Below are 14,018 nucleotides of genomic sequence, written 5' to 3'. Positions count from 1 at the left end.
AAAGAAAGGTCAGAAGGCATTGTAGTGGGTTGAATGGTGGCTCCCCAAAAGAAAGGTCCAGCCCTAACCGGTTTGGCTAAATGGATAAAGCGTCAGTCTGCGGACTGAAAGGTCCTAGGTTTGATTCCGGTCAAGGGCATGTACCTTGGTTGTGGGCACATCCCCAGGAGGAGGTGTGCAGGAGGCAGCTGATCGATGTGTCTCTCTCATCGATGTTTCTAACTCTGTCCCTCTCCCTTCCTCTTTGTAAAGAATCAATAAAATATATTTTTAAAAAAAGAAAAAAAAGAGAGGTCCAGAACCTGTGAATGCAACCTCATTTGGAAGTTTGGCTCAGAAGTTGAGTGTCGACCTATGAACCAGGAGGTCACAGTTCGATTCCCGGTTAGGGCACATGCCTGGGTTGTGGGCTCAGGGATCGTGCAGGAGGCAGCCGATCAGTGATTCTCTCTCATCTTGATGTTTCTATCTCTCTCTCTCTCTTCCTCTATGAAATCAATAAACATATATATATATATATATATATATATATATATATATATATATATATATATATATTCTTAAAAAGAAATGAATGCATAAATAAGTGTGACAACAAGCAATTTTTCTCTCTCTGTCTCTCTCTTTCCTTCTCCCTCCCCACCCCTCTCCCTGCATCTCTGTCTCTCAAATCAATAAATCAAAAAAAATTTTAATAAGTACGAAATAGAGAAGAGAAAATAAAACCTTGGGGACCTCATACTTACCTGAGAACATCAGAGCAAATCAGAAAATCAAAGACCTTGATATAGATCTTGTTAACTTTTAAAAATCAGTTTATCTCCAGTAACACTTCTGAAAAAATAAGTATTTGGAATAAATTTCTTCTGAGGCAATTATTTCACTCCCACAAAACACCCAACAGAATAAGCACCTTTGTTTTAGCTTCCAGCATAATGTAACACAGGTGTGTGTGTTAAGGCCAAATGATGATAGAAAAATACATCATCTGTTTATTTTTGATGGTTACTATGAGAGGGTAATTTGATCATTTCTACTGAAGCATTAAACCAGAAAGGTTGCAGAATATCTTGTAAATTGTATATGCAAATTGCCGTTGATAGTACCAGCATGAATTGTGTGCAGCATCTATTAAAGCAAATGTTGGTCTTCCCAGCAGCATTTCTTTATCAGGGCAAACATGGAACTTATAAATGATGTTTAGGAAGAACTTACATGACATAAAAGTTATTGCAATGTAATCGTATAATGATGACCTCATTGTTAAGTGCTGCGGACATTTTTTGAGGACTCTGATTATTGGACAATTCTGTTTCATGTAACATTCCCAATTCTTTCAAACCTTTTAAAAAATATATGTTTTTATTTATTTCAGAGAGGAAGGGAGAGGGAGAGAGAGAGAGGCATCAATTATGAGAGAGAATCACGGATCGGTTGCCTCTTGCATGCCTCCTACTTGTGATCAAGCCTGAAACCCGGGCATGTGCCCTGACCGGGGATCAAACCGTGACCTCCAGGTTCATAGGTCATACACTGAGCAACGCTGGCTGGGCCTTTTTAAACCTTTTAAAATATTTATTATCAGGGTTTAAAATGAATATGAGCTAACATCATTCCATGTTCATATGGAATAATATTAACAAATATTATTTACAATATTTATCATTTATTTGTAACATAATAAACATATTGCATGTGGAAAAATAAACTTCCCCCAATACAAGCATGTATACAATTCCCTGGGAAGGACGCATGGTGATTTCTGGCTTTATCCCCAGAGGCTGTGGGTCCTCTTGACTGGCAGCCCTTCCCAGGTCCATGCGGATGATGTGGGGAAGGACCAGTTCTCCTACAGAAAGGTGACTGTGCTGTTAGCAGAGGGAGCAAGAGATGGGACTAGTCAGTAAAACACTCAGTGTGGCCCTATCCGGTTTGGCTCAATGGATAGAGCATCGGCCTGCGGACTGAAGGGTCCCGGGTTCAATTCCGGTCAAGGGCACATGCCCGGGTTGCAGGCTCGATCCCCAGTAGGGGGTGTGCAGGAGGCAGCCAGTCGATGATTCTCATCATTGATGTTTCAATCTCTCTCTCCCTCTCCCTCTCCCTTCCTCTCTCTGAAATGAATAAAAATATATTAAAAAAAGACACTCAGTGTGCACATACACACTCGGACATAGCTGCAGATGTGCGCAGGCAAACTGAGAAAGGACTGGAAGAAAGTGTATAGTGATGCACATGTTAGCCACCGTTCTGCAGGGTGGGATTATGGGAGATATAAACACACCTTGCTTACCATAGTTGCCCAGCCTTTACGTATCCTATTCTTAAAAACCTGTGTTTAGTCTCTGCTGACACTGGTCCGTTACTATACTTGAAAGTTATGGCCATTTAACACTTTGCTTGAGCCACTGGAGGTAAGAAGCGTACCGGGCGTTCAGTTCCAGGTGCCAAGTCCACCTGTAGGCTTTAGACATTCAAACACCCAACTCCAAAATAATGAACTGATGGATGACTTCAGAACTTCAGGTGGAATGTGTAAAGAAGTGGAAACATCTTCCAAAAGAATGTGAAATAGCACAATATGGCATATGCCTATTCAATAATTCTGAATGTTTGTAAATCTAGGCAAGTGATTCTTAACAGCCTTCTCCACACAGCAGTTTATTTCTCCATCTTGACCCTCTCAGCTATTCTGTTTCCTATTTAATAAAGGCAGATTTCCCAGTCCTTCTGTCATTAATGTTGGCCTCTCTAGTCTCATTTACCCAGATGGTGGTGATAGTATGCGGAATGCAACAGAGAAGGGAAATAGCTAATTACATATGTTGCCAAAGGAAGTCAGGAAGGGTCTGGAGAAAAAATGCATCCATAAATCTCAGTCACACATCCTGGGATTTGTAGCTTGGTCTATCAATGTGTTTGTCTATGTATATATTTTTTTGCTAATAAGTATGGTAGTTTTATTAATACTTGTCTTTCTCTGATTGGCTTATTTCACTTAGCATAATACTCTCCAGGTTTTAAATGTTGTCTGTTATCCAAGTTATACAGTGGCTCCATTTTCCCATTTCATGCTTTTATAATATTTAAGCCAAGACATTTTCCCACTGTTAACAAAGGGATGAATAGGCAAGATAATTTCTCCACCTGTGCCCCTTAAAACTTTATTTTTGAGTCCTGAAATGCCATCCAATTTTCTAAAGTGTCTCGCCAGCTTTTATCCCCATAAAACTCAATATAATGAGGCTAAATGCAATGAAGATGCCAGGGGAAGTCTCTAACCATGTCCTGTCAGTCACACAGGTATTCAACAAGCCCTCTTCTCAAACCTTCCTACCGTGTCCGCAGCATCCATCTTCTCTGTGGGAAGCACTTGAATCTGACAGCCCAGTGTTTTGTCTTATTTTCAGTATCTTATGTAAGCTTTTCTAAAGTAGGAAAAGCAGATAATGTGGCTAACAATGATTGCCACTCTTTATTTTTCTTATTCTGGGGGTGAAGGCTGCCGTAATTCCAAATCTCATTGTCCAAATAAGACAGATAATGATCAATTCTCTTGATTTAATATCCTGTAAAAACTCTAAGTTAGTCATTTACTCCCTCTTGATTTTGCTATTCAGGTTTGTCAATCCCAACACGAATGATTATTAGTCATTGTCACTATTATCTTGGGCTCTGATTCCTTGAAGACTGTTCATTTAAACGTATAGTACATTTCCTTACATTTCTACTTACTAATGACCCACCAGCTTAGCCCAAGCTTGTATTAATGGACATATAATCATGGTCCTGTGCATCATGGACTTCATTGTATCTTTATTTCAATATTTAACTTGGTTTGCAAGTGAAACCTAAATTACTTCATTCAATATATAAGTAGCACCCATGGCTGAGTCTAATACCCTCTCCTTGACTTCTGGGGAGAGAGAAGTAGATCAGACAGGCCCCTCAATTTTGTAAAAAGGGAGCCATACAAAGAAATTGCTATCCATGTTAGAGACCAAATTAATATATCACCTCATCATTAAGTGACTAATCTCTTTTTATGGTTACAGGCAAATGCTGGACCACAGTGATGGGAAGAAGGGATGTTGACAGTAAGAAGGCGGTAGAGGGGTAAGTGAGGCATCATCCATCCACTAACCTAGCAAAGCATTATGGCCACCTTTCCTCTTGGCTGACATGAACAGAATTCCAGTCGTAGCAGGATTCCTTTGTGCCAAATGTAACACATTTGCTCTTGGTGGCAGGCGGTTGGGGTTGGTGCTTTTCCTTTTGGCAAACCAATAAAGAAGGAACTTCACTCTCGTGGTGGAGGGAATCTATCAAATTCTAGGACAGGGACTTCATTCCTTAACACTGGGCAGCAGTTTTTTAAAAATCCAGGTGTTTTTGTAAAGAGACTGCTGTGTGCCCTACCCCTGGACTGAACCTGCACACTGTAAAGGCAGGTGGGGGAGGGGTGGGAAGAGGGATGGAGGAGAGTGGGCTCCAGCCTCGCCCTGAATCAGCCGGATGCTGTTCCAGGTCATAGGTCATTGGCAAGGTTCTTGACCTAAGTCTAACTGCAGATAAAGGGTGAAGACGTAAACCGGAGCAGAACAAATAGCTGGATGGCTACCATGCAGGTGATTTCTCCTAGGGCAGGAGGGGTTCTTTTCGGAGGGAAAGGTTGGAAAACGGTTACCATGGTAACTCTCCAAGTTCTGAAGTGATATAATCAGATGATGCTCTGGAGAGCAGAGGGAAGGTGGTGGATTGAGCACACCCGGACAGCTGAACTCCACAGTTGGGCTTTCTCTTTCTTTTTTAATGTTAAGTCTGAATATTAAGGAAAAAGAAGGAAGGGAGGGAGGGAGGGAGGGAAAGATGCAGAAACAGAAAGTTAAAAAAGTAAGAGGGAAAGAAAGGAAGGAATGAGGGGAGGAAGGGAAGAAGGAAGGAAGGAAGGAAAGAAGGAAGGAAGGAAGGAAGGAAGGAAGGAAGGAAGGAAGGAAGGAAGGAAGGAAAAGGAAGGAAGGAAGGAAAGAAGGAAGGAAGGAAGACTCATACACAGTATATTCCAAAGAAATATCCTTGATAGCAAGAACATGCTGCCCGTGGAGTTGAGGCTGAGAAAGAGTTTTGATTCTCTTTGATTTTTGACCTTTGTGCTTTATGAAGATTGATGGAATAGTTCAGTCAGTTACTGCGTTTTCTATTTATTAGCACATCTGTAATGTTTTTTGTTCTAAGACATACTTCCCTTGATACAATTAGATTGTCATCAGTTTAATATAAGATTTATGCCGTTTTGTCTGCAGAGGTATGCTGCTAATGGCATTGTGAAATAGAATGAATATACATGTGCTTAATATCAACAATGAAACTAACCATAGGCTCATAGGCTTATGAGTCAGTACAACTTGATCTTTCTGAATACTGTAGCAAAAAAATTAATTTGGGAAGAACAATTTGCAAAATGCTTACATATGTTTGAACTAATTCTCCCACACCATAAACCTATTGAGTGGATTATTAACTCCTCCGCCCCTTCCCTCTTCGTGATACTTGCCTGGTAAAACCCCACTTAAGTTCAGTCCAGCCCCCTGCCTGCTGTGCAGAAGCTGCATGTGCTTTGGAAAAGCCCTACACTTGACCTTGACAGGTGCCATCCCTTCTGGATGTTGCATCCTCGCTGAGCACCAGTCTCTACCATCCATTGACCACCTCCTTCCTGTTCTCAGGGGAAGATCAAACCCCCTTAGGAGAGCCCATATCCAGCTCACCATTCAAAGGAATTCCATTCCTGCCTTTTAGGAGCTAGTAAGACATTCGCCTCACTGGCACTGGGGAGAGGAGTAGACCATTCCCCATAACTTTGACCAAGACTCATTGATGTCAGAGTTTGGAGAAAAGGACACCAGTAGAGGGAATCAGATAGAGGGATATCGCCGGGGCTTGAGCAAAGCTTTCCCTCCTTTATGTAAGCAGTTAAGATCCTAAGAGATTGCCGAAACTGGTTTGGCTCAATGGATAGAGTGTCGGCCTGCGGACTGAAAGGTCGCAGGTTCGATTCCGGTCAAGGGCATGTACCTTGGTTGCGGGCACATCCCCAGTAGGGGGTGTGCAAGAGGCAGCTGGTCGATGTTTCTCTCTCATCGATATTTCTAACTCTCTATCCCTCTCTCTTCCTCACTGTAATAAATCAATAAAATATATATTTTTTAAAAAAAGATCCTAAGAGATTAATAACGGGGATGCATTGAGGAGATTTTGAAGCCCTCAGCAAATACTCAGAAAGAGGAAAAGACCCTGAAGAAGTTATTCTAAAAAATATTGTGCTTCATATGAAATAAAAATACTTTGTTGGGTTGCTCTCACCACCCTCAGAGCTGGAAATACTTCACATGTAATAATTTCTGTGGCTCCAGAGAGTTCAGGAGACACACTGAGGATCGAAACAGTGTTAGCACTCATTTTTGCCATGGCCAGGACACGCGTCTCCTAGGTTCGGGGGTATTTTGCTATGGAAGCTCTCTGAGAAATTCCCAGTCTGTCTCCCTAGGAGAACTCTATCACTCACTCTTGGAGAGGACTTCTAAGAGCTGAGTCAGCCTAGTTCTTGGCAAACGTTGAAATGCAACCCATCACAACTCCTGTGTGGTAACAGTGGGAAAGGGAAGGAACGGAGCTGAGCAGCGCTTTGGTTCCATGCCCACAGCAGGACTGTTCTCATAGGCACCAAACCCCTTCCCAGCGCAGAGTAAAAGAATGCACAGTAGCCCTTGCTGGTGTTCACAGTGGTTAGAGCATTGGCCCTCGTACCGAAGGGTCAAGGGTTTGATTCCTGGTCAAGGGCACGTACCTGGGTTGCTGGTTCACTCCCCACCTCTGGTCGGTGTGTGAGGGAGACAACCAGTCCATGTGTCTCTCCCCCATCGATGTTTCTCTCTTTCTCTTCCTCCCCCTCCTTTCTTACCTCCCTTTCACTCTCTCTAGAAAGCGAGGGAAAAAATACCCTTAGGTGAGGATTTAAAAACAAAAGAATACATAGTTAAGACTTAACAAAAGTTCTGGAATCAGGAAGGCATTGATTCAAATCATATTCGAGCCACTTGTTATCATATTTCCAGGTCCTCATCTATAACACAGGGTTAAATAACGCCGCCTATCACTGTTATTGGTGTTAGTATCAGAGTGAAGTGAAATCATTAAAGTGCTGCGCACAGGCTGTCAAATAGTTCATGCCCAAAGGCTAGTTATATGCCTGAGTAACTATGGCCACCGTGATGCTGCATAGCAAACCACCCCCAAGGCGCAGTGGCTTACAATGATCCACATGCATGCTGTTGTTCTAGATTGCAGGTTGTGACTGGGCAGCTCTGCTCAAACTGGGGTTCGGCTGGGCTTGGCCCTGGGATGCTGGCTGGGCTCAGTTCTGTTCCATGTGTGTTTATTCCAGGGCCAAGGGTAAGGCTCAATGGCTGGGCTACAGTCTGTTCATGTCGCTGGAGCAGCTAAGTCAGAAGACACAAGCACACTTAAGCCCCTTACTCGCATCACATCTGCTAGTGTTCCACTGGTCACAGCAAGTCACCTGGTGACCCCAGCATCAGCAGCATAGGCTAGAAGTTACCCACAGTACGATAGGGAAGGAGGTAACTATTAGATAACGAATAACTTCAACCATCACACTCTCACAATGTTCCGTTTATTCATTTGTTTGTTCTTATTGTTATTGGTAGGTAGAAAAAGAATCATTGATATATATTTTTTTTTGCACTGATTTTGCTTGGTTGCCAATTTTGTGCCAGGGATTGCCTTAGCCCCTCTCTCAAGTAATGTTAAGCTTTTCCCAACCTTAGTGACCACGACATCTGGTTTTAAAGGACACATTCAGAGACAATGACCTGAATTGGATAAATTCTTTTAATCAGTTTGGGGATAGGCAAGCAGACGAAATGCAGCTCATTGACTGACTCATGGCTTTGGTGCCTCCTTGGGTATCTCTGAGCCCCGGTTTTCCTAATCTGAAAAATAAAAAAGATGTTCTCTTCAGTTCCTCCTACTTTACTGGCTATTTTCCACAAACGAAAGGACTCTTGCCACGCACAGTCAGTCTCAGACATTTTAAGCAAGACAGGAAAGCATTTGACACAGTCAGTCGACGCTCATTAGCGGGAAGGCTGGGATGAACTGCCAGATTTAGTTCAGCCACGAAATAGCTCAGGACAATGGAAGTGACTCACAAAATTCATTCCCGGGCCCTTGCTGTGATGGGAGAGGCAGCTGAAGAGACAGTCCAACCTAAAACCAGGCGTGGTGTCTGGCTTCTTTCCTAGGGTGACAGAGATGTAGCACATGGATGTAGGAAGGGTGCCGGGGTTCTTGTCCCAGCATGACAAAGGGTTCTGCAATCTGGAGAAAGGCTGTGCGTAGATCAAGTAGGAGTCCAAGGACAAAAGATAGTTTTGAAAGGCATTGGGGGTCAGAGGAGCTTCAGCTAAAGGAGCTAAAGACTCTCGTTCTTAGTTCTTAGTTCTCTCTGGACCCCTTGCTTTTTATTAACACAAATTGTCCTAAGGCAAGGTGGAGACTTACACTTCAAAGGGTAGGGTTTACAGAAGCATTGTCAGATTGGGGAATAGCCTACAGCTGTTCAGGTGTTTGGCCAACAGGAGGCAATAACATGTAGATTAAGATGCCCTGAGCTGTCTGGCAGCAAACATTATCCTATTCAGGTTTGGGGAAGATGCTTACATATGTGGCTCAGCCCTTGTTGAGCCCCCAAGCTTCATCAACCTTTTGATGAAAATCTTGTAATTATGACATGCTGGAACTGGCTCCCGGCAAAGGGGAGCTGGACATAAGCTAGGCGTGGAAGAACAAGGTACTTGTCAGATATTAGTTGGCAATACAGTCTTCTGCTGGCCTGTCAGGCACTGTGAATGGCAGCTATCAAGTCTACAGAAACGTCAGATGAAAGGTGATCTTGCCGAGTTTGCTCCTCTCTGTTCTACAACTCCATTGGCTAATAAACCCGAGGGAAAGCGCTCAAGCTACAATGTGAAGAATTTAATTGGGGCATGGAGGAAGTTTCCATCTGAGGCTGGTAAATATTGAAATATCTTGATATCCCCAAGTTATGAACTTGACATGATCAAGACAAGTTGACGGCTTGTCTCTCCCAATCTCTTGGTATGAAGGGGTGAAGGAGGGAGAGAATTAGTGACATTTATGGTTAACACAGAACAGGTAGTCTCACATACAGTATCCCATTAAGCACCACAGGAACCCAGCCAGTCAGTGTAATAACCTTGTATTCAGAAAAGAATCCAGGCTTGGGCTTAATTACATGATCACCCAAGGAAATCATGACCTCAAACATAGCCTTTAATTTTTTCACCATATTGCGTTTTGATCTTTAAGATCTGCCTGTAGATTTAGAAAGTTTTATTATTGTGGCTAAAAGCAGAGGTAGACTAAATGAATGCTCACTAAAGTCCTTTCAGTCCCCGACATCTGAGTCTATGATAGACAAATGATTTCCCCCGGCAAGCCCGAACCCCAGACTGCGTTGTGCATATCTTTGCCTTGTTTTCAGCTGTCAGCTCCCTGACTGCTCCTCCCGGCCACTGTGCAAGTCTCCATTGCCAGGCATTTATTTTCTCTCCCCGTTTGTCTGGAAGACGGAAGGCCTCAGGAAGGGATGGTTGGGCTTTGCATAGAAGGCACATGAAATATCTGTAATTATGGATTACATTGCTGTACTCGATACATGGCTGAAAGGAGTCCTGTGACAAAAACTTCGGGAAGATTATTGACTATGTCAACCGGATCAAAACAGTGTGCACTTGTATCACCTCGGCAAAGTGTGATAAATAGCCTGTTGCTTGGGGAGTTTGCCTGGCATTTGCTTCTGCATTGTAAAACTATTCTAGCCCTTGTCATGGCATTTTTGGTTAACAACGCAAAGAAGCCCTTCGGATAGAATTCATCTTGCAGATGCCAGATACTGTGCCTAGTTACATAGAAAATAGTAGATTTAATCATTCAAAACTTCAATTTATTTCTCCATGAAACCAGGCAAAGGAATGTGTGTACACACACACACACACACTGAGTGGCCAGATTATTATGATCTCTGAACTCATAATAATCTGGCCACTCAGTGTATATCCTATATAATAAAAGGCTAGTATACAAATTGTCCCCTTGACCAGGAGTTCGACCAGCAGGCAGGCCGGCCAACTGCCCATGTCCCCTCCCCCTGGCCAGGCTGGCCGGACCCCACCCATGCACGAATTCATGCACCAGGGCTCTAATTACACACACACACACACACACACACACACACACACACACACACTGAGTGGCCAGATTATTATGCGTTCAGAGATCATAATAATCTGGCCACTCAGTGTGTGTGTGTGTGTGTGTGTGTGTGTGTGTGTGTGTGTGTATTTTTTAGCAAATTTATTTGGTTAAAACTGGGGCAGGTATCATGCTTGGGTAAAAATTGGTATTTCTCTATCTGAATAATGAAGTGAGAGAAAAAGCATTTATTTCTCATTATTTATGTTTCCAATTGTGTCCTTTACATAATTGCCTTGGAACAAGAAGCCTCTTATTAAAATGGACAATCATAGCTGTAATAGAGTTCCCAAGCCGAAGAGCCAAACAAAATATGAATTAAAACTTCCTATTAAATCCCAGCAGTATAGAGGGTGGCTGACCTCGGAGAACTGAGCTTGTTTAAACACTTACAAATCATCAAAATTGTAAGCATAAATAAAGAGTGATCAAATCTAGACAAAGGACTGGGGGGAGAAATTTCTGATCTCAGAAGGAGTGGAAGAAATAACAAAGGCCAAAAGTCAGTAGGTATTTTATATACAAATTACTCTTTCTCTCCAAATTGCTAACCAGGCAAATAAACCAGGGGAAATACTTGCTTCAAACAGGACAAAGGGCAATATCCTTAATAAAAAAAGAGCTCAGGCCAACAGGTAGTAATGGAAGCGTTCATTTCCCCATAAACAAAGGGGGGAAGGAACAGAGGCCATTGAAAACGCTGGCATATCAATGGCTAATACACATTCAAGCACTTTTTCATCCTCACTCATTAGCAACGAAATGGAAATGAGAATAACAATGAGATGCTATTTTTAAGCAATCAGAGGAATGGAACTGTAAAAAAATGAGAATATTCGACACTGGAGACTGACGTGGTGACGCAGACACATTCAGCACAGGCATACAAAGTGGGTCCAAGCCTTTGGGAAAAGAGCGCGGTGCACATTGCAGGAGTCTTGAACATATTTGTAATTTTACCTCCAAAATCCTGTTTCCGGGATTCTGTTGATGGAAATGACCTGAAATAAAGAGTTTTCTGCTGAAGACGTTCGTTGCAATGCTGTTTATAATATTGAAATTTGGAAATAAACTGTTTCCAAAAATAAGGGTGACATTAAACAAACGTAGCTACTCAAATATCTGTAAAATATTTTGATAATATCCTAGAATGCCTAGGTTTTAGTGTAAAAGTATAAAATTAGAATAGAAGCCTGGCTGGTGTCGCTCAGTGGTTGAGCATCTGCCTACGAACGAGGAGGTCCATGTTGGATTCCAGGTCAGGGCACACACCTGGGTTACAAGCTCAATCCCCAGTGGGGGGCGTGCAGGAGGCAGCCGATCCATGATTCTCATCATTGATGTTTCTATCTCTCCCTCTCCCTTCCTCTCTGAAATCAATAGAAATACATATATATATTTTTAAAAAGAAACACAAATGTGGTCACATAGCTACAAGATCTCAGATCAGGGCGTTGTACCAGGGGAAGCTCCCAACAAAAGACTAATTTTGACACATCGTTCAGGATGCATTGTTAGAGTACACTGAGCTTTCTGATACAAGATGAGGACGGGGAAGCTAAGAACTAAAAGCAACCATCCGGGAATTTCCAGCGCCTCAGTACGTGCTGATACGCTGCTGACCCGTACGACACACTGTACGCCCCGTGTCCCCTGGAGGCTTAGGTCTGCGATAGCGTCTCTCATTAGCCTCTGAAGGCTTGCAAAGTGTTTCTCAGACCCCCGTTTGCCTCAGGCTTTGGTGAGAGGCACGAAAATGTCAGCTTTTGAAAGCTCAGCTCTTCCCAAGTGTGTGACGTGCCTGTAACACTGGTGAGCTTGCAGCAACCTCTGGGCTGGCACAGCCTTGCTCAGGCAGAATGTAGATGCTTCCGGCCGGCAGGCCAAGCTGAGAAGCCCACGCTCATGTAAGTGGGTTTGTGCCTAAGCGCTCCCTGGGGTTTTACTGACTTCTCAGCTCGCTCCTGATGGGAAAGTTTTGTCTTCCAAATGTTAGGTCACTGAGCCATGAAAAGATGTGACATGACCACAGCCAGCGGGCAGTGCCAGTTGTTGTGTAATGGACGTGTGGCGCTAGCTGTGGGAGTTTAGCAATGAATTTCTAAGTGTGTGGCATTCTCATCCTTCATTTATTTTTTATTTTTTTTAAAATAGATTTAATTGATTTTTTACAGAGAGGAAGGGAGAGGGATAGAGAGATAGAAACATCGATGAGAGAGAAACATCGATCAGCTGCCTCCTGCACACTCCCTACTGGGTATGTGCCCGAAACCAAGGTACATGCCCTTGACCGGAATCGAACCTGGGACCCTTCAGTCCGCAGGCTGACGCCCTATCCACTGAGCAATCTTGTGAGGAAGCCAAGCAGGCCCACGGAAGGGCCAGGTTTTTCTATTCCAATTTCTGACAACTGTTCCTTCTACACATTGTCATCTTGGTTACCTTGACGGACAACTCTCCCTGGCCATTGTTACAGCATTCCCAGTGTAATCATACTAGGAGGAACACACACACAGACACACACAGATACACACAGACACACACACAGACCACATCCTGTGCCTGGCACACTCTGGAAGAGTTACATGGGATTTTTAAAACCAGTTTTTAAGCAACTATGCAAGGATTATATTTAAGTTAATGCGTTGTGCCCCACACAATAACCACTTATATGAAGTATATAATTGGCCTTGCCTGTTATTATTATTGTGGTTATAGTCTTTAAACCTATCGGAAAGTATACTTTGTATTTTTTATAATCACAGTATTAAGAATTCGGAAATGTATTCCGACATAGCATTTCTGTGAGTGCTATCCATTTTCTGTCTCATTACCAGGAGGGGTCATTAGATAATCTGATGGCATTGGGTAAATCTATTTCTTGAAACTGTCCTCCTGGGAAAAACAGATAAAGTCGTCATTTTGTTCGCTGTGGTGTCTCTAACCCTCAAAATGACTGATGGGCCATAATGGAATTCCATAGGGATGGAGCGCATCAGCTGTGGGTTTGCTTTTGGTTTCCTTAGCAACTGGCTCCTAGGGACACCATGGCAGCCACATATATTCCAAGTTAGAGTTCTAAAAAAAAAAAAAAAAGGGGATATTTCAATTGATATTTTATACACCTAAATTAACTTTGCTCAAGAGATGATTTTTGCATTGCTATCATTTTTTAGCTTGTGTGTTATTTCTCATTAGAATAGCAAATGCTGCCCTCCGAGGAGGTTGGTTGGGAAGGGAGAGTGCTGGGGTAGAGGAGATTAGAAAGGCTTAATAACCCGAGTCCTAAAGAGGAAGTGGTTCCTCTTAGCTCTATTTTCCAGTCCAGCCCTGAGGGGAACTGATTTAGCAGCTAAGCAAGCCCGGTCAGATATATGGCCTCCTTAGCACCATGTTATTCAATCCAAGGAGAAATAACCTAATCTTTCCCATTGTTTTTACAGAAAAGCTGGTTTCCTAAACTAGGCTCTCTCAAGCTGGGCACCATTGGTTTTTGAGACCGGGTAGTTCTTTGTTGGGGGGTTTGGGTCTGCCTTGTGGATTCTCAGATGTTTAGCAGTATCCCTGGCCTCTACCCAATAGATGCCAACAGATCCCCTCCCTCATAGGACAACCCAGAGTCTCCAGACATTGACACACCTCCTCTGGGGAACAAAATGGCC

This window comes from Cnephaeus nilssonii (genome assembly GCF_951640355.1).
Source record: "Cnephaeus nilssonii genome assembly, chromosome: 24".
NCBI classification, from domain to species: domain Eukaryota; kingdom Metazoa; phylum Chordata; class Mammalia; order Chiroptera; family Vespertilionidae; genus Cnephaeus; species Cnephaeus nilssonii.
Note: the sequence above shows the minus strand (reverse complement) of the source record.